Source organism: Ochotona princeps, chromosome 18 (assembly GCF_030435755.1).
Source record: "Ochotona princeps isolate mOchPri1 chromosome 18, mOchPri1.hap1, whole genome shotgun sequence".
NCBI classification, from domain to species: domain Eukaryota; kingdom Metazoa; phylum Chordata; class Mammalia; order Lagomorpha; family Ochotonidae; genus Ochotona; species Ochotona princeps.
In genome coordinates, this window is record NC_080849.1 from 11282926 (window position 1) to 11303234 (window position 20309).

Consider the following 20309-nt stretch of genomic DNA (forward strand, 5'->3'; position numbering starts at 1 on the left):
CTTATGGTTCTTCAAACATTACCCATAGAATCATTCACTATTTCTACACTTTAGGTACTTACGTAAGAGAACTGAAAGAATATGTCCACACAAAACTTAGTACACAGATATTTACAGTAAGAGCCAAAAGAAAAAAAAAACATCTCATATGGTCAGTTGATGATGAGATAAATGAAATGTGGTATATCCAAATAACTGAATATCATTCATAAATAATAAGTAATGAAATGATAACATTGTGTTACAATACGACAAACTTTGGAAACATGTTAGGAAGCAAACACAGATGATTATGTTACATGATTTCATTTAATGGAAGTTTTCTGAGTAGGCAAATTTATATATCCAGAGATTAGAGTATTGGTTGCTTTGGGCTCAGAGAGGAGTGTTACAGAAAAGGAGAGTGATGACCTCTGTGTACAGCATTTCTTTGGGGGAGGGTGGTGGCACTGTTTTAAAATTGATTATGGTGGTGATTGCATAGTCTTGTAAATATGCTCCACACTGTTGAATGGTACACATTAAATGGGTGAATAATATGGAATGTGAATAGCAACTCAACAAAGTGTCTAAATTAGATTTTATAAAAATATCTGGATTTAATTTCCCACCCACATTTACCTATGGGTCTACTTCTGATATTTCCACTTTCCAGGATAATTGGATTCTTCTTACATTCCTTGCCTATATTGTGTGTATTAAGGACCAACTTCTTTATACTTGTGCACCTGTGTCCAGTATCATGTCCTGATGGTACTAGATTCCCTTTGGTGTAAATAGTCCTGGGAAGCACTGTGGTAGTTTTCTGCATGCCAAGGAAGACTTGGATGGTGTCAGAACCCAGGAAGCCTTGGCAGAAAGGGCCCATGAAAGGAGGTGAGAGAACAGATTCCATGAATACAGGGGCACTAAAACCGTCCCATCTAGCTCACAGTCTTTTCCAGACTTGACTGTATGTGTCGTACTGTATCATTGTTAAAGGCCAAACATGTGATCTCTTCAGTGTTTTCCCAGTTTTGTCTTGGAAACCTAAGAGAAAATATTCTGAAAGAAACCAGTGAAACCATTATGGAAAACAGTATGGAAATTCCTGTGAAATCTGAAAATAGACCTATCATATGACCCAACAATCCCATTATTGGAAATTGTTGTTATTATTCTACTATTTGGATAACCAAAGGAAAGCAAATAAACACATGAAAGTGATACACTCCCATATTTATAGGAACTCAATTTGCAATAGGAAATATATGGAATCAACTTATATGTACATCACCTGGTTTTTGTATAAAAATGGTATGTATATGGATATAAAATGAAATATTATTCAGTCATTAAAAATGGATGGAAATGGAGATTGTTATGCTAAGTAAAATAGCCTGATTCAGAAAGACAAAGCTTATGCTTTCACTTACTTGTGGAAATATAGAGATCAGTAGATATCTCTATAGAAATTTAGCTTGAATAATAACTGTGTCAATGTCACATCATTAGTATATAGTTACAAATATTGCTTTGCATAATTACATCTTGTAAATGATAATATGTGCTTCTTTCTAATGTCATGATCATTGCCATAAATCCCTCATTTTTTGGTGTTAATATCTGTTTTGGAGATGAATAAATAAATAGATAGATGACTGCATACTTAAGAAGGAATGCTGGGATGGGCCTCTTGACTCTGGGGTGAGCTCCACAGCTAAGAGGTCTGTGTGTGCCAGCTCTTAGCTGTACGATTCCTGGGTAAGCAGTGTTGGTGGTCAGCTGGGCTTCAGCTTCCCTCAGAAAAGCCCACTCCCAAGAATCTGAGGCATGATATGAGGCTAAGGTGCTGAACTCATACTGTAGTTGCTGGAACTTGACAGGCCATGACTCAGTGTGCTGAATTCTGAAGTGTGCTCGGAAGATGTGTCTCCATATATTCTGTACATCAAATACAGAATTTCATGTTATATTTTGTAATAAGTTACCTGCACATTGGTTCAGTAAGTATCCATCTTGGTCTGTAATACCAGCTATTGGGCCAGCCGGTCACATTGGAGATTTCGAAAAGATGAAATGCTGGCTGCTGTGGTGATATAGCATTGTAATCTTCCATTTGTGGTGCTGGCATTGCATATGGGCACTGGTTCATGTTCTGGCTTCTCTACCTCTGATCCAGCTCCCTGGTTATGGCCTGGGAAAGCAGTGGAGAATGGCCCACGGCCTTGGGACCCTGCATCAGAATCACAGAAGAAGCTTCTGGCTCCTAGCTTCATATCAGCCCAGCTCAGACCACTGAGGCTATTTGGAGAATGAACCAGCAAGTGGGAGACTTTCCTGTTTCTCCTTTATGTGAAATTGGCCTTTCAAGTACAAATAAATAGCAAAAAGCTGAAACATAAGATCAAATGGACTATAATTGACAAAACAGTTTATATCATTAAGGCTCATTTAATTGTTTCTTATACATCTTTTGGATGGATGGATGAATGGATGGATGAAGAAATGGAGGGAAGAAGAAAGACACACAGATGGAGAGTTGGAGGGAGGAAAAATGACACACAGAGAGACAGACACTGATTTTTTTCCATCCATTTATTTACTCCCCAAATACCCACAACAATTAAAGCTGGGTACAGAACAAAGCCAGGAGCCGAGTACCCAATCAAGGTCTCTTGCATGGGTAACAATGTGCCAACTACAATGTGTGTTAGCAGCAACCTGGAATCAGAAGTGAAGCCAAGACTTGAACTGGGACAGTCTGATATGGGATATGGGTATCCCAGTGGTGTTTTAGCTACTGTGCCAAATGCTCATCTATGGACTATTAAAAAAGTGTTAAATGAAAATATACTGAGAAACAAACTGCTTGTGAAATATATCCTATTTCACAGAAGGGGTTATTACCACTAGTATTTTGGAGTCCTAGAAGAATATATATATATATATATATATATATATATATATATATATCTCCAAATGGTCAGACCTTATAGATTTTCCCCCAGGAGATAGCTAGTCCAATACTGAAGAACTCAATACCTTCTCTGTGTTTTATTGATTCTGTTCTTGAATTTGTTTCCAAGGTTCTGTGTTCTAACAGTAAGCAATTCCTTTGGCATTTTTTTGCTGTTTCCTGGGTTTTTTTCTTCTCAGGAAAAGCAGTAGCATAGCCATGACCACAGTTAAGTCATTATGCCCAAGTAGAGCAGCAAACAGTGGAAGAGGCAGTTTCCCAAGGATAACTAAGGAGACAACCCTTTAAATGCATATTTTGGCGATCAGTATTATATTTAGCTTAAATTGTTGCTTGGAGCTCATTAGGGCTTGAGATCAGTCCTAGCCCCGTGCTCATAACAATCCCGGCTGCTCAGCTCGTAATAATAAAGGCCTGCCAAAGATACGTTTGACTTCGTGATTGTATTTTGAAGTGGCCCCATATTTATATATGACTGAAAAAAATTGTAATCATCTGTGGAGAAATGATAATACCAAGAGGATGTCTCAAGTAGTGGTGACACATGATATCCTTTCTCCCTTAATGTATATTTGTTCTCATTATATTTCAAAATAAAAATGCTATCAATAGAAAGAAATACATGCCAAAGGTGATAATTCAGGGTTCCATTCAATCGCAGTGAGTTCTGAATTTTGTTGTTAAAATACCAGGTGCACAAACATATTAGACTATGAGCTTACATTTGACAAAACATTTATTACTGATAACACCAACCATTCATGGAACAGCTTTGGACACCTTACTAAGTGAATTCTATACAGGATCATATTTAAACCTGTTATAAGCAACAATTTGGACTATATAATATTACTGCTGTTGCTACTACTACTACTGCTTCTACAGCAATCACTATTCCTGTTACTTCCACTATTACTGCTGGTTCCTGCTTTACAGATGTGAAAACTGTTTCCTGTAGCCAGTATGTGCTAGAACAAGGAAACTATTGACACCAACAGCACTCTCTGCATGGCAGAATTCCCCTTAATAGAGGAATAGGTAATTAAAATTTTGATGATTATTGTCTCTACGTGATACAATTTTTTCCTTTTAACAGGGAACTTACAATATTTATTTGATAAATAATGGGGAGAAGTAAGTTGAAACCTCAACAACTATCATGTTCCAAAGCAGAGGAGGAATGGGGGAGAAAGAAGCTAAAAGGATGGTACAGGGGAGGAAGGAGACTGACCTGAAAGGAGGGGGAAGAAGAAAGGGAACGTAAGGGAAGAGGAACAGAGAAGGAATGACAGAGGCAAGAGGTCAGGATGGCCGACGGGGGGAGGGCAGTCTTCCTAACGTGGGTGAGGTTGAGTGGCTCGGAGCTCTCTCATCATGCCTGCCTTTGGGAGCACTGACAGTGGTCCACATGTTGTACCGAGGCAGAAGAAAATGTCCTTACAAAGAAGGCTTTGGGAAGAGCCTTCCACACATTAGAAACACTGTGTTCTTTCCCAGTGGAAAGCTGAGTATTGCAGTACTGAACTCTGTTGTGATTTATACAAAGGTTCTATATCTTCCAAAGGGTGGTTGTTTATCAAAATGGTTTTCTGGCAGAATACCATGTATGTTTTTGTGTGGGAGAACACACAAAACGTGTGGTCAGGTCAGTACCAGGACTTAATTGGCTGACCACAGAACAGGGTTGGAGCCAGTGTGGTGGTGCATCAAGTTAGGGAACTGCTTGTGCAGCTGGCATCCTACGTTGAAGTGCTGGTCCAAGTCCCTGGATGCTCTGCTTCTGGCTCAGCTCCATGCTTGTGTGCCTGAAAAGGCAGCTAAAGATGGCCCTGTAACCCATATGGTAGAACAGGAGAGAGTTACTGGTCCCTGGGTTTTGACTAGTCCAGATCTGGGTATTGTATCCATTTTGTAAGTGAGTGAATCAGATGACAGAAAATCATTTTGTCTCTGAGCCTTTTCTCCCTCTTGTATTTCAAATAAATTAATTCATTAACTAAAAATAGGTATAAGGAGCTCATGCTTATCATTAGCTGGGATGGCAGACATAAATCAGTACTATTTCTGACAAATAGGAAATTTGATCATCTTAGAGGAACCTGGTAAATCAGAAGACTCAAAATGTTACAAATATTAGGTGAAGGACATGATTATCAAAGACAAAACGAAGTTTTTTTTAAAAAAACAAAACAGTTCAGTCTTATGTCATTGAAGAAAATTCAAGTGAAAACAACCAAAATATTTTACTTTTCAAGTGGACAAAAGTCACTGTTTAAGATAATACAGTTCCTATTTGATAGACTCTTGTACATGTCAGGTACTCTCTGAACTTTCTCTTTTTAAGATTTAACAAACTTTGTATTTTGGAATTGTTTTGGATTTTTCGAAAGTTGCAGGAGTGCCCTGTATCCCGTTTCTTCTTGCTCTACTATGGTACACTTATTATAAGTAATGAGCTAACTTTCATTTATTATTGTGAAGTAAAGTCCAATCTTTATTTGGTTTCCTTCAGTTTTTACTTCATGACCCTTTTTCTCTTCCAGGAATCCATCTAGGCTACATGGAATCCTTATGTCTGCTTAGTTTCTTAGACTTTCTTTTCTTTTCTGTCTTTCTTTTTGATGGTTTTTAGAATTGGGTTGACTATGGGTCATATATTATGTAGATTGTCCTTCAATTTGAATTTGTCTCATGTTTTTCTTAGAGTTAGATGGATAATGATGGGTTTTTCCCTTTGGAGTGGGAAATGCAGATAAGCAGGATGGGAAGCTAGAATGAACCATGTAGATAAGTAAAAGGCATGAGTATGGAATCATGTTTAGCTTAATATATACAGATACACAGAGAAATAATTGTACATACACAAGGTACATAGGCATGTACCAGTAGGCACACATGACCATGCATGCAAGCCTATGTGTTTGTACATTTGTGACCTCTAGTGCATGCACGCACACACATACCCATGTACACACACACACACACACACACACACACACACACACACAGTTGCCTAATTCTGTGCCCAGAAAGCAGGAAAATTACTACTGGGAGTGATGAATACACTAAGTGACCAGATCTTGGTCTCTAGCATCATTTTTCATTAAGAGCAATTAGGGTTCTTTAAAGAAATGACTGATTCTTGGACAAGGGCAAGAAACGCACACGTTAGCATGGAGGATATTGAAGTAGTAAAAGAAAGAAGATATTTAAGAAACTAATGACAAGGGTATGTTTAGCCTACCTGAATTCACTCCAATATGGAGCAACTAGGTTATAATCCTAAACTGGGAAAAAGATCTACTAGTCCATATTGATATAAATTAATGGTTAATATATAAAACGGGTGGAGACCTGGATTCTCTACAGGGTCAATGAGTAAGGAAGCATAGTGGAAGAACAGATAGAAGCTAAAGGACCTGAAATATTGAGACACAAGGCATCAGTGTTGATAGTGCTCTTCTATGGTGATGGGGAATGGAGTTAACTCTTTAATAAGACCTCATTTTCAGGCTTGGGTGGTTTTAGTGACCCTATGTGGTTGAGCAGTCAATTTTGTACATGCAAGGCAGAAAACATCCCAGAACAAACCAAAACAAAGTAGGAGTAAAATGGTTCTCAGTATACCTTGCGTGGTTAAGGATTCACTATGGAGTACACAGGAGACATCTGGGATGATCTAGATCTTGATGACAATGACATTCATACATGAGTGAGCCACAGCTGCTGTAGCATGGGAAGGACAGAATCTACAAAACACTTCACTTTGCTGGAGGTTCCATTTTTATACCACTCTGATATCTTCATATGTACAAAGGATGACTTGGGAAACCCCAAGTTCATACCATTTATTCCTTGAAAGAGACTCAAGGGAGAGAAGAACAGATCTTCTTTATGGTTTGAGAGTTTTAAATATCCTCAGCACTTGTATTAATTTGCAGCATCTGATGAATTTTTGTCCTTACAAGACCTTGAGTTTGTAGAGGGAGCAGAATCTTTATTCTTACCTGTCTTTGACACTTAACACAAGACCTGAAACAAAGAATGTGTTGAACAAAGCCTGTAAATGAGTGGAAGTTATCTGATGTAAAGCTTGAAATGTGTTATATGCTTGCTTTCTTTTAACCTGTGTTGGAATTCAGTTTTTGTAGAAAAGGGTATAACCTGGACAGGTTTTCAAAGTTTTTCCTTCAGTGTTGTAGAGCTAGAGATGGCTTTGGAGACAATGCAGGATAGTCCCATGCAGTGTGACCCACGGAACAGTGCTGTTGTGTGAATTGTAATTGAAGCATTTAGAAATTTGTATTACAGTGTCAACCAGTGAACTCTACAATGACCTCATCGAACTGGGAGTGGCGAGACTGGCAGTGATTCATAACTAGAGAAATATTAAAACCACTAGGGGTTGATCGCAGCTAAATAGTCTCCCCAAGAAGCTGTACATTCCATCTGGACAATGAGCACTGGACTATGTGCTTAGCATCTGTTTGCAAGGGAAGAATCTTGATTGAATTTGAACGGTAATGCTGCAACGGAGTGGGGGGGGCCCACCGTGGGGGAGGGGTATGGAGGGGTGGGGGGGAACTCCAGAGCCTATGAAACTGCCACATAATGCAAAATAATTAATAAAAAAAGAAATTTGTATTAATTTGACATTTCATCAACATCAGTCATATGATCATTTTCTGGTATTTCATAATTATATGTTAAAATAGTGTTGGTCTTATGAAGGACTGAAAATGGAAGGGAAAAGGTCTGACAGTTTGTTCATTTCAAACGGGTCTGGAAAGCATGTTGGTAGAGCCATTCTCTACCTTTTCAGAGGGGCTTTATGCTATGGTGGTTGAGTGGGGACTGTGGAGCCTGGCTATTCAGGTTGGAATCCTGGGGTGGTTTAACCATCTGGGTGAGTGATTACAGAGGAAAATGATTTCATCTCATTCCCCTACTTTTCTGTAAAATGGATTATTATGATTAAAATTTTAGAATTCCTTCTGTTTCCCTGAGGATAGAATGAGTTGACATGCTATTTGCAGAAGGTCTGCAATGTGGTAAGTGCTATCCAGGTGTTGTTCATTATTGTTTTTACAGATGCAAAGCACACTTAGGGGAGTGTAGAAAGTTTAAAACTTCCTTCAGATCAGATCTAGCTTGCCCTTTCATCTTGACAGATTCTTCTCTATATGTTCTGTCTCTATCTCAGATCACCCCTTATCAACAATAATGGCATGCTCATAAGTCTTGAGTGCTCTCCTCTCCCTCTGTCCCAACTCCTGGTTTTCGCCGGGCCCCCTCCACCACTGTCTACTCTTCAAACACGTTTCATTTGTTGTGGTCTCAGTCAGATCCCCGTACAACTGCCTGTAGATGGAAATCACTGTGCTCCCTTGCCTGGAGCTTTAATTTCCCTACTGGAACCATCACGTAGATCACCACAGCCAGCCAATGTCCTGACAGAGCACGCATACTCGCTGCCTAACGCAACAATGAGGACATGTCACAGGAACACTGCAGTCAAGATGAACGGTGACTGCAAATGTTTATTAAAATTATGACTGACTTCCCTGCAAAGAAAATGAATCACACAATATGCTGCTGATTCAGGCCATTAAACTGGTTATTGTCGGACAAGCAATATTGTCCTGTCATGGGCAGAACAGGGGAAGACAGTGCACAGATGTTTTAATTACACTTGGACTCTGCCTGTATGAGACACCAGCTTAGCTGTGTCTCAAGTTTGAGAGACTTACTTACCAAGTTTGAGAGACTTACTTACATTTTTTTGAGAAGCACAACAAGCAAATAAGCCAGAAACGTACTTCCTTGCCAGTTTGCAGGGCCCATTAAAGTTTTCTATGTTTTGAGATTGTAAAGAACACCATTTTCTGTACGTAACTCTTCCTCTCCCCCAGGGCTTTGAAAAACCATTTTTACATCTTTCCTGAATTTTATATCTTACCTCTTGTATGTATAATATATTTACCCATATTGTATCTTGTTCTGTTTTAGTCTGTACTGGGCCTTGTTCTAAGACCCTTCCCTGTATGAACTCACTTAGTTCCCACAGCACCATGTTAAAGGAGCTCTCTATCCTCATTTTCAGTTGGAGCCCAAAATGATGCAGAGTGTTGGGCTTAACACACTCCACGTAAGCTTTGCTCTGATCACCTCTTCACAACTAGCTGAGAGATACTGAGCAGGGACAGTGAAGGAGGCATGGCACCAGTCCTACCTCTACCTCAGATTTTCCTCATCCTTCTCTTTGTACTGGGATTCCTTCCAAGTCTTGTCTTCTCACAGGGCATGAGACATAGTTTCTATTCTATTGGGCAATGACAAAGTTTTCACTGGATGTTTTCAATATTTTTTGTCCAGCTTCTGCCTGAGAACAAGCCTGAAATGTAGAGTTGAGGGAACTACAACAATACCCTTAATACTTTAATCTTTCTCTCAAAATATAATCATTAGCTTTGTCTTTTAATACAGCAATGTTTTCAGGAATCATGGAGGAAAGCATGAAGCTGCAGGTAGAGCTAGAGTTAAAACTAGAGCTAGACCTGATATGGAGCCAGAGCTCAACTCAGCCTGAAACCTGGGATTGAAGCTAGAGACGCAGCCAGCCCTAGAGCTGGTTGTAGGCTTAGCTTTGGGCTAGATCCAGACAAGGACCTAATACTAGACAGAGTGAGCTAGATGTAGAGCTAGAGTTGGATTTAAACCCAGAGCTAGAGCTGTATCTTAAAATGATGGGGGGTAGGGTGGGCGCGGACTGTGTTACTGACTTATTAATACCAGCATGAATTTTCATTGTTTGTTTAAAAATTTGGGTGAGAATTTTCAGAAACATGTTAAAATGGTTTGTGGCATGGCCCAGTGCTGGATTACTGTATGATTTATTTTATTGTTGGGAAAATATGAAGGAAGAAGAAATATGTAAGTTAAAGTTGTATAAATAGAAAATTCAGAAATAAAAAAGTGAGGTTCTTATGTTAAGTTGAATTCTATTATTATTCCAGTCATATCAATAAGGCAACCTCAAAGCAAATGTCAAAAAGAATATGCATTCTGGGAAGCATTTTTTTTTCACAGACTACATTGACTTATCCTAAATCAATGCTGGTGACATTAAATAAAATTAGTATATACAAAAGTCTAGATGGATGAGATCTTAGTAGTCACTGTATATTTTATAAGCCTTCATGCTATGATGAGTATTGTATCGATTGGGAAGGGCATTCTCTAACCTCGAGCAAATTAACTCTAACACAGGCACAAATAGTACTAATATTCCCATACTTGCTAATGCCCAAAGAGAGGGTTTTCTGGTTACTATTATACAGAAAACATTGCATGAGGTGGCAAACAAATCATAACTGTCTTTAGCACCGTGTCCCTTAAATGTAAGTTGAATGACATATACTGTAGTTTGTGTTGAATACCTTGCTGAATATTGTCTTGGCCATCATGTTTTGATGAGTGTAGAATAATTGGACCAAAAAGGCAATATATTTGCCAGACACTAATAGGAAGATAAAATTAGAAAAAATGACAAACCTTGAAAAAGATGAAAATGTTTCAAAATCAGACAGTCATGTTTGTTGGTATTCTATATTGTTTAATTTATTTTGGGACTTTAAGAAATTATAGAGCACTGCAATACTTAAAGCATTTAGTCTAGAACTTAAAGTTGAAAATTGGATAACCCTTTTTCTGACATTCGAAGCAAAATATAGACAGAATACATTAGCTAGTAAAACTAACTTTTCTAGCTCCTCAGATTTATGGAATAGATCACAAAGCCTTGGCTTTTGTTATCTTTTTGAGAAGTGTGAGAATGAGCAGAGAGTGGGGAATTTGAAATATCATGATTAAACTGTAGTTCTTACTGGCTCTGTTTTATAAAGAAGCATAAAGCTGTTCCATTAAGAAGAAAGAACAGGTTTCCAGACAGAATCAAATAGGATTTTAGTTGATCCTCAACTCTCAAGGATCCTTGGAGGAAGGTGACATCCCACATCTTCCAAGGTTGGCTTCCACTTCTGGCTCCAGGACTGCACGTCTTCCTCCTGGGCTCTGGCAGAGCCATTCATCCTTTGTTCTCTTAGATAACAGCCATTCCAACTGCAGTGAGGTGGTGTCTCACTGTTGTGATTTGCATTCCGTGATGCTTAGGGATATTAAGCATTTTTATTCATAAACCTGTTAGACATTTATACGTCTTCTTTTAAGCAAAGTCTTCATTTGTTTAAAATTGGACAGTTTTTCAGAGCCACAAATGTTCCAAATACATGGAAAACCTTTTTACTTTTGCTAATGTTTAATGTTTCAAGACTCAGCACAGTAAATGTAGTGGTAGAAAAGCATATTGCTTTCTGTGCAGAAGAGAATTCCCATATGAACATGCAGTCAAAGCAAAATATTGTAATTGTTGGAACATATTTTCCCCTACTGTTTCATAGAGTAAGATTATGCTAATAGATGAGCTATGGGCAGTTTTATTTATAAATTACAGATCCTTTCATACTTAGCCAGTTATATGGTGTAAGTAATTTAGAAAATATAAATGTTTATATTCATAAATATACAACCATACTCAGTGTATCAATGTAACATTTAATGAAGATTTTATTCTTATTTATAATATATGCTGTGAATAATTTCCTATTAATCTCATGTAACCAAAAGTATACATTTTGATGATCTTTTTCAGAATTTCAACTCCCATGCTGAGTAATAATAATTTTTCCGTGAGATGTAGAAATAGTTGGAACTTTTTTTAAAAAGTAATTTACAGTTGTAATTCTGCAGTTTTCCTCTAATAACAGCTTTGCTCAGAAACAGTGCAAGGGTCAATAGAAATGCCTGCTTAACTAGAAAACAATTAGAGAAACTTTCATTAATGTGGTTATTTCATTTTTTTACTTGTAAGCAGCATTTTTTCGAACAAAACAATAATTTCTAATTCATATGATATCAAGACAGTAGAGATGAAATGTTTAAAGGTGAAAGGAGAATTGGAAAATCTGCAGAGCGGCTTATAAAGATGCCGTAGTCTTCCTTTTGCTTGTAAGCTGTCCATTTTCTTCCCTTCAGCTATCAGATGGGTTTGAGAGAATAGTCTTGAAAGTGAAATGAAATATATGTTTAATTATGTCTTTAAATTGATGTAGAAAATCACTTTCTCAAAGAGCTAAAGAAGCACTCCTGACAGCGAATGTCATGATATTTGTTTGTGTGTTTGTTTTGAATTACCATCCTGAATGCATGGACTTAAAAACCACATTAATCCCAAATTAATATGCTTCTTTTGTTATTTTAAATATTAAGCACAGTAAGAGTGGTAGTGTATAGATTTGGGGAAAGTTTTTTGGAAAATGAACTCACGTTGTGTTATGGACACTATTCAAAATGGAATTTGTGACTATTAGTTGAAAACCACTGGATTTCTCCCTTCCCCTCCATTGGCAGGAAATGATTCCAAATCAGCTTTGTAGGGTAATTGGAATTTATTGTGTGTTAACATACACCATTCTCAAGACTACAGTCATGATTGTACTTGTGAGAGAGCTATGAAGGCAGGACTTGAGCTATGGATTTTGCAGTTATAGATCACGTGACTAAAGAGGGAAACATTTAAACCTGATTGTCAAAGCCTCAGCAATTTAGATCCTAGACTTCATTTCTAGAGGGTAAAAGTAGGAGTTATGCTCTTACTGACGATAGTGAATATGTAGCCATAACTGGAGAGAATGTTACAAATTTCATTGTTTTTCACTCCTCCATGCATTAGCTTGCACTCGTTTTGAGTGTTAAGGGCTTACTACAATACTTATGCTATCCCATTTGCTTCCCCACTCTGCTTCATTTATTTACAATAGAAACCTTTGAATACTGTTTTAGATAGACTTTAAAAAAAAGATTTATTTATTTATTTATTTTTATTACAAAGTCAGATATACAGAGAGGAGGAGAGACAGATAGAAAGATCTCTGTCCGATGATTCACTCCCCAAGTGACCACCTCGGCTGCTGCTGCGCTGATCCGAAGCCAGGAACTAGGAACCTTTTCTGGGTCTCCCACGTGGGTGCAGGGTCCCAAAGCTTTGGGTCGTCCTCGACTGCTTTCCCAGGCCACTAGCAGGGAGCTGGATGGGAAGTGGAGTTGCCGGGATTAGGAACTGGCACCCATATAGGATAATGGGCACGTTCAAGGCAAGGACTTTAGCTGCTAGGCCATGGCGCCGGGCCCTAGATAGACTTTTGTTAATTTTTTATACTCTTACTCTTGATCAAGTTCATCATATAAATCTGGAAAGATGAAATCATCCATTTTACCCTTTGTTTTCTAGAGTTGGCTAAAGTTTAGAATAGAGAATGTTTTGGAGCATTGGAAGTTTTGAACACTGGACAAGGAATGTGGTGATAGGAGTCAGTGAGGGCTCTCTAAGTCCTCACTAGATGCCAGCTGCAAGGGAGGCGTCGTTTGGTCCTGTGCACTGGTGCAGTTCCAGCCTAGTCCTGGGATCTCATATGAGCACTGCTTCCTGAATCTTTTGAAAGAATAAACCAAGCAAATCAGGGTAATACAAGCAAGCAGCAATTCCTACTGTGATGTTTAGCTTAATAATGAGCCAGACCATGGGAAACTGTGTGCAGAGTACATATGCATTTCAGTAAGGATGTTGATCAATCTGCGTGTGGTACCTTTCATGGGAAGACAAGTATGTATTAGGTCATAGCACTCCAGAGGCTGGACCACAGCATACTGAAGAAAAAAAGTCTGTATCACATGTTGTACTCCTATTTAAATCAATTTCACTGAGATAAATGAATACATTTATAAATTAGGTGACAGCAAACCTTCAGTTTAATGGGTTGATAGATTAGGCAGGATTTAAAAAGATGATATGTTAAAAGAATAATGTGATTGTTCAGCATGTAGGCTCAAAAAGTGCAAAACACAGATGGAGAAGGCAGCGGTTTTGCAATACTTAATGTGAATAGTACTGGAATTGTAACTGACACCAAATTCAGAATGAATCAGCAATGTGATATCACTACTAAAATAGAAATGTGACTTGGGCTGCATTAATAAATGAATGGCCTTGGGTCAGTGGTTCATGAAACTTCTCACGTTGTACACATGTATTGCATGAATGCATATTTTTCTTTCAAGAGGAAGGCTTCATTCTTTTTGTTGGTGTCCTGATAAGAATAGTGACTCAGATCAGGTCAAAGTACTCTTATTTGTACCACTACTATAAGTTCTCAGACATATATACTAAGATAGCTATAGAGATATTGAAGAGCTCTAGGAGGCAACCTGGGATACAGAAATGTTAGTTTTATTACTTGGCACATCGTACATTTTAAAGCAATTATGTTAGAGGCTAAGGAGGATGGGATAAAGGAGAACAGAGGAAAATGGGACATGAGGTACTACCAAAAGGTAAGTGGGATAACAGGTACCACGATACATTTAGGCAGAAGGAACAAGTTCTAGAGTTCCACAGCACAGCAGAGTGGGTAATTGTTGTTCACACATGTTTACTATGTCTTATGAAAAGCTTGAACAAAGGAATGTAGTTTCCAAACATGAGAATGATAAGCAGATAGAAATTCTAATGATCTAGGTTTTATTATTGTGTATTATACACACACACAATCATCGCACTGTACCCCATGAACATTTCCAATCATGTGTCCATTCAAAGGCAGAAGTAGAACAGAAACAAAGTAACACCAACCTTCTCACTGGGAATAGTTTGACTAACCACTCTTCTCTCCTGTTTACTTCTCTCATCTCCTTTCATGGCATCTTTCTTTTTAGTCCAGACTTTCTCAAAGTGTGAGATGCATATCATCTCATGTGCATTTTCATTTATTCAGTGGCTTTTAAATGCAGCCATGGCTATGACATTAAGAGATACCAAGTCACAAAATTACAGAATCATGTGGAGAAAAGAGTTGTTCCTTTCAGTTAATTTTAGTACAATCAAGGGGAAAAACATTGTTTTTTTCTGATATCAGATGTTTTTCCTTTTTAAGCACCAGAGATACACTTTGGCTTTGAACTGCAGTCATCAATAACGTATCTGAAGTTTAATGTTTGTTTTCAAGTATGTTTTTGATCACTGTTTTTTGTTTTGCTCTGTTTTGCTTTTGTAGAAGCAGCACAAACTATTGATTTTCTTTCCAATATTCATTATTTCCTTCCTTGTCCAGAGAATTTTTTTTTCCTGCTGCTGGTGGCAATGTGCCAATTAAAAGACTATGAGACAGCTTGTCTTGAAACTAGATGTGATTGTGTATCTTAAATCTGACCAATTAGTTCAGCATACATGCTGTTTGTGACATCGAGGAAAGATGCTTCTTGGAAGCTGACTCACTATGAGAGGTCCATTTCTGCCCCAGCACCCATGTTCCTAGAATGGATGCCATGATGGGAACAACTGCTGAATTAGATCATGAGGTAGTCTTGAGAACAAAAACCTCATGCTAAATATGGCAGAACTGACAACTCACAGTACCGAAGATATGAAATCAACCTAGATGTGCATCAGCTGATAACTGGATAAGGAGATTGTTACATAAAAAGAATGAAATCCTGTGTTTTGCAACAAAATGGATGCAACTGGAGACCATTCCGCCTAGTGAAATAAGCCAGTCTCAGAAAGACATATGCTTTGCTTAATTGTTGGTAACTAATATACAGAGTACAAAAAAAATGTAGTATGTAGGAAAGAAGCTGACATTTTGAGATTTGATTTTTATAGCACTTCTCTACACTCTTGAAGAATTTCTTTTTACTCAGTACTTGTAGAATTCTTCATATTTACTGGAAATAAAACAAATTGAAATTTATTAGTAAAAATTAAAAAAAAAGGAGTGAAGGTGAGAGTGTGGGAGGGAGGGAAGAAGGGTAGGATAGGCTTATGCTCTTAAAATTGTATATATGAAATACATGGAATTTGTTCCCCTTATCTAAATAAAAGTTGAAAAAAAATTGGCCAAGCAGGAAAACAGTGAAAAATAGTGGGATGCCGCTGCTTAATGACATGACACCACCATAGTTCAGATTGGACCGCCAGGCAGTGAGCTACTTTTGGATAAGATTTATCCATTTAAGCATTGCTGCTGTTAGGTAATTTCAATAAAGCAACAGTATCCTAACTGAAATGGTAAGTGTCACTGGTTTTCCCACTTGTCAGTGATACAGTTTATTCATTGGTAATACCATCAGGGTCCATTGGATTTGACTTCAATTTGGAGTGTATCTCTGGACAGTTGTAATTATTTAAAGGGACTGATACTTTATGACTTCCATTATTTCTTTGAAGCCTTCCAAGGGGGAAAAAAAAGGAAAATTTGCTGTTAGTTTAAGTAGCAAAAAAAAAAAAAAGTCCATTCAATGTAGGCCTATTAAATATTTGTAAATCTAGATACATTATGAAATGTTAATGATTTTAAAAATATCTCAGAACGTCATGGTATTTTATTACTCTAGTAATTATCTCACGTTACTCATCAGTTACTAGCAAGTAGGCTAAATAGATTTAAATAATAAGAAAACATAAAAATCACATAATATCTACATTGGGGACATTAGGGGAATGATACAATAACAAAATAAATCGTCATTCTTTTAGTAATGTTGCCCCAAATACTGCATTATCTTTCAAGAATGGTGTAAGAGGTGATGGAAGAAACATTGTGGTCTGATTTTAACTTTTAGTAAAACAGTTGGGACTTTAAAAGTTTATGTTTTTTTTTTTTCTGGACAAATAACCAAGGGTAGAAGTACATAGAGAAATCCAGTTCACATTAAAAAAAAATAACTAAAAGATAAGTGCTAAGAGGCAGATTGTAGTCTTATAGTTCTGAATAATGGTGGCAAAATTAATCAGATAAACAAAACATAAGATTTTTCAGATGGCAGTACCCTGTAAAAATTTTCATAAGCTCACCTCCCCCCCCAAAAAAACCCAGAAGAATGTACAGTATGATTCTAGGCACAAAAAAGAAAATATGGCATTCTTATTTGTTTGCCATTTAACCAGGAAGGACTTCAAGACTCAGAAGCAGGATATGTGACAATGTTTCATTTTTTATCATTCATGTGCACTGAAATTCACCTGATTTTTTGAGGTTTGCTCTGTTTGATCTTTTATGAAATCCCAAATATCTTTTTATCACTGCTTTATTCAACTGTAAATTATTCATTTATTTATTTCAAAAAGTTTATTTGAAAGTCAAAGCAATAGAGGAGGAGAAACAGATGATCTCTGCTAGTATGCTCCCCGAATGCTCACCACAGCCCAGAGGGACAGGCCAGGCGGGAGCCAGGAGCCAGGACCACCGAGAAGTTTTTCCACGGAAGGGGCAGAGACTCAAGTGCTTGAGTTGTTACCTGTTGCACCCTGGACACACAAACAGGAGGCTGGATCAGAGGAGGAGGTGGGACCCCAAGCCTTAACAATACCACCCTCTCTAAATTCCAATATGATTTAAACTTTAAAAATAACATGTGTTTGACTCAGCTGATAATTATTATGACTGCTTTTCCTGGGTGTTTTAGTTAAATTGAAACGGGATGCTAACTACATGACACATGTTAAGTTAATACAAGTACTAGCTGATAAAAATGTTAGAAGATCCCAAAAAGGTGAGTATAGTTTAAGAAACATGTCACATAAAAATCCTTTTTCTTTATTGTGACTTTGACTTGCTAATTTTTTGAACACTTGCTGATATTCTTCCTATGTTTAGAATTTCTCACTATGAGTAATTTTTGTTTTATGTATATGGAGTTTCAGTTTGAGAAGAGGAAAAGTTTCTAGAAATTAGTGCTAGTAGTGGTGGTGGTGATGTTAATGTAGTGTGAACATAAGAGAGTACTTCAAAATATGGAATTAAAAGGTAAGTTTAGGGGCTGCATCATGGTGTAGTGGGGTAAACCTCAAGCTGCAGTTTTGGCATCCCATAGAGGCAGCAGTTAGAGTCCCAGCTGCTCCACTTCTGCTCCAGCTCCTTGTTAATGAAAGCACTGTAAGATGGCCAGAATCCTTGGGACCCTGCATCTACATGGTAGACATGGAAGAAGCTGGGGACCCTTGGTTTAGAAACATCCTAGCTTTGATTGTTGTGGCTATTTGCAGAGTAAACCAACAGGTAGATCTCTCCCTGTCTCACCTCTCTCAGTAACTTTCTGTAACTTTGCCTTCATGTAAAAAAAAAAAAAAAAAAAAAAAAAAAAGAAGCTTTTAGAAAAGATGAGTTTAGTGGTACAGCAGTTAGGTCACCATTTGGGACGCCCATCTCATGTATTGTAGTGGCTGGGCCCAGGGCTGTCTTTGCTTGTGCTCTAGCTTCTTGTTACAGATCATTCTGGGTGGCAGTAGGTGGCGGCTCAAGTTCTCTGCCTGCCACGCAGACAGTCCTGGATTGAATTCCAGGATCCAGACTTTGACCTGGGCCTGCCCTGCATGTTGTGGATGTTTCGATAGTGAATAGTGAAAGCAAAATCTCTCTTTGTCTCTTTTCGTTCCGTCTTTCAAACAAGTAAATAAGCAATCAAATAAAACTGCAAAAGGAAAAGAGGCAGAACCAACTGTTAGAAAATATAGAAAGCTTGAGGGTGACACTGTGGTGTAGTAGGGATGGAAGATCTGTCTCTCTGACTCTCTCTGTAACTCTGCCTTTCAAATAAAAACAAATAAAGCTTTAATATATATGTATATATATGAATTATCCTCTATAAAAATCTATTTTTTGTGCAGAAATATGTTGACACTCATGCATGCTTATTTTATTAGAAAATTAGTGCAAAATCTCTATCAGTTTGTTCTCTTTATATTAATAAAATGTAAAAAGTAGTTGTGAACAGATTTCAATATTTTTTTTGCATCAAGCTAATCTTTAAATTCCATTTTCATGCATTTTTTGGCATGCCCCAAGCTTAAAGTTACCGAATTGTATACTCAAAAATAGTTAAGGTAGGGCACTTTGTGTGTGTGTGTGTTTTAAAGATATCTTACACAATTAAAATTTTTCAAAAATTTTTGCCTTCTTTTCTCTGGCAGTCATATACATTAATCAAACTAAAACTCAAAGTGACTTCTACAGAACACTTTTTTTCATGACTTGTGTCATTCTTTTTTTTTTTTTTTTTTTTTTTTTTTTTTTTTTAAATTTTTTTTATTTGCCTTTATTTTTATTACAAAGTCAGATATACAGAGAGGAGGAGAGAGAGAGAGGAAGTAGAGCTGCCGGCGGGATTAGAACCAGCGACCATATGGGATCCCGGCGAGGACCTTAGCCACTAGGCCACACCACCGGGCCCATACTTGTGTCATTCTTATACATGGCTTTATTTACACATTTCAGTACAGAATTGCTATTATCCAAGATGGATTGTGCTATATGGTTTTGCTTATAAAAGAAACCAAACGCAAGCATATAAAACCCTAAATCACTCATTGTGACACTTGTATATAATGCAGCCAATATTAGAGAATGCTAGATTATGCTATTTTTGATTAATACCTATATGAACCTAAAAACAAATTTAATTAAATAGCAAATGGTGAAATACTCTAATTCCGTTAATTTTTTTGGAGCTACTGTTTTGCACAATGTGAAGGTCACAGGAGGCTAATATATGCATATGACTGAGATGAATTGATTTTGTTGAATAGATTCCTTTGTGCTTCTCCAATCTGAGAGCTTCTTACACTGGAATATTGCAGTACCCCTTGGAGTCTGCCCTTTCTTACCTGGTTTCTCACTGGTTTCATTTTTATGCCACACTATCCATTGTACCATCTACACCTTTATCTGGTAATACTCTATTTTTCAGCTTCTGGATTATAATGGACAGAACATCATGTCTACAAGACTCACTGATAAGAATTCAAATAAAGATGCTCTTGATTAAGACCAGGAGGCATAATAGCAATAGAAGTGAGTGAGAAGTTAAGCAATGTCTACAGCTGAATTTCTCTTGTTTCGTTGAGGTTTGTTATAAGTAGACTTCCTGGCAAACTAAAGCTTTTTAGTATGCTTTAATATGCCAATATGCCAGGATGTATGGAGTTTGCAGAATGAACGCTGACACAGGAAGGGTGTTGTGCAGGTTCCCTTTGAAAACTTGTGCTTTTGTGTTTAATGTTACCAACACATTTCTAAGTAGGCTTTCGTTTTTCCTAGAAATTTTAAATGTCTCTGTGCTCTTTTCATTACAGAGATTTTTCTCCAACTATTTTTTAAGCATTTTTTCCCAGTGGGGTCCTTTCAGAACACCTACAGAGGATATTAAAAATAAATGGTAGTGCATTGTACTGATGTCAGCA

At 37.5% G+C, this 20309-nt stretch overlaps 1 protein-coding gene and 1 long non-coding RNA gene across 2 annotated transcripts in view; one reads left to right on the top strand and one right to left on the bottom strand.

The window, feature by feature from the left end:
* CDH20 (cadherin 20) overlaps nt 1-20309 on the bottom strand; it is a 201127-nt gene that overhangs the window by 112078 nt on the left and 68740 nt on the right. The window lies entirely within an intron of this gene.
* The window catches only part of LOC131482544 (uncharacterized), a 251294-nt gene that overhangs the window by 72930 nt on the left and 158055 nt on the right, over nt 1-20309 (top strand). The window lies entirely within an intron of this gene.